Source organism: Octodon degus, unplaced genomic scaffold (genome assembly GCF_000260255.1).
Source record: "Octodon degus isolate 3935 unplaced genomic scaffold, OctDeg1.0 scaffold00004, whole genome shotgun sequence".
NCBI classification, from domain to species: domain Eukaryota; kingdom Metazoa; phylum Chordata; class Mammalia; order Rodentia; family Octodontidae; genus Octodon; species Octodon degus.
The window spans coordinates 628,726-630,748 of NW_004524580.1; positions in this window are offsets into that span (position 1 = coordinate 628,726).

Consider the following 2,023-nt stretch of genomic DNA (forward strand, 5'->3'; position numbering starts at 1 on the left):
TCTCTCTCTCTCTCTCTCTCTCTCTCTCTCTCTCTCTCTCTCTCTCTCTCTCTCTCTCTCTTCCCCTACCCCCATAATGTTGAAGTACAAGAAATGTTACCCCAGAGTATGGCACACTACTTTAAGCTGAAGGATGAAGGAAGCTGAGAAAACTAAAGAAACAGAAGCATCTTTCTGTGCTTCCCAGATCCCACGTGACAGTGTCTTGCCCTACACCTAGAAGAAAGGAATACAACACAGAGGAGCCAAAAGGAATCTGAACAAACAGGTTTCATCAGCTTCACTCCATTTTTTCCCATTAAGACATACCCCTTTCTGTCTTGCCACATCTTTACATGATTGCACATTCTTCACCAAACTTAATCATAAGAATGCAATTTCCCCATGTTTTTGGATTCATTTGTGAAGTCTCCTATGTCATACAAAACTTAGGTTAAAGTTTTTATGGTTTTCTCTTATTAATTGTCTTTATTTGTGGGAATGTGAGCCATGAACCTTGCAATGTGTGAGGAAAGTACATGACATTTTCTCCCTATAGTTGCTTAAAATTTTATATTTGAGTTTCTTCAATGTCTATACTTTGTTAAAGGAATCTGTCCCATCTTTTCTGTCTGGGATCCATCTTCTCAATTTATGTTCTTCCTAGGAATATCCCCTCCTTTTCCTGGAAGAGAATTCAAAAGGAGTGTGTACTCCATGCATTCATATCTCTTTCCACATGAGCACCTGATCTGAGGGAGCCCTGGACTAGGGTGGACCTGCCCAGCCCTAGAGAGCCCCACAGAATTAGACTTGACTGACTGGGAAGAATGGTGGCTGAGGAGAGTGCTGATACAGGATGTCCTGGAGAAGCTTCCACGGCTGACTGAGATTTGGGAAATGACTCCAGAGGAAAATATGCCTAAACCAAGGCGTGGGCAGGGATTAGCAGAGAAAGGGGTGAAGAGAGATGAGGGACAGAAGATCAAAGGGAGAGAGCCCTTAGATAGGAGCATGATGTGAGTCAGTCTTATGATCAGATGTGGAGAACCCTGGCTGCCATGATTCAGGAAGCCAAAGACAATTACAGAAAAATTAAGGATTTTTTTTTCAATCTCATCCAACACTTCTTACTATTTCCTAACATCCTGTAGTTCCAGCAAATAAATAAATAAACAAATAAATAAAGCATTTTGATATTATTTTCAACATAAAGGATCTCTAAAGTAGGAAATTTACAGAAGTTCTAGGATGAATTAATCTTCACATCTGGATCCAGCGCAGGTGTGAGAAAGATTCCAAGGAGGTAAGGTGGAGAGGCAGAGTGTGCAATGAGGGAGAGCCTTAAAGCCCATTCTCCTGGCCATCAGGGCACAAGTGGCTGGGTGCTCTGCTGTCATGAACACATGAGCGAATGTTGAGTTTTCTGTTTAGATTTATGCATTCTATGAAGGAACACAGAAGTATAACACTAGAAAATATCAGATTAGAAAATATTATTTTTACACTTCCTTTTCTGAACAATGCACTTTAATCTATTTGTTACCTTTGTTATATTGCCAGCACACAAGAATCTAGTCACCATGAGATGTGATCACTTCTCAGACCCTTCCCTGCCTTCCCTCTCTACTCAATGAGCTCAAGAGCTGCCTGTACTACTTAGCATGTCATGGCACAGTGCAGAGTGATGGTAAACCCTTCGTAACTATGCAGTAGCTCCACAAATTGGTGTTCAGGAGGTGGTGTAATCTCTAAAGGTGCATCCTGGAGGAAGGAAGTCATTGGCGGTATGCTCTAAGAAGGAGGCTGGAACTTAAGCCTTCCCTTTTCTCTTTGCATCTCAGACACCGTGGCATCCCCACTGTGATGCTCCTCTCACCAAATGCAAGGCTCAGGCACAAAAGCAATGCAGCTACCTCATCCTGACAACATTAGCCACAGTAAACCTTCATCTACAGGCTTATTTCTCTCAAGTATTTTGTCATAAAGATGGAAAGCCAATGTACTATTTTCATCTTTTTGATCTTTGGTGACAGGGATTTAT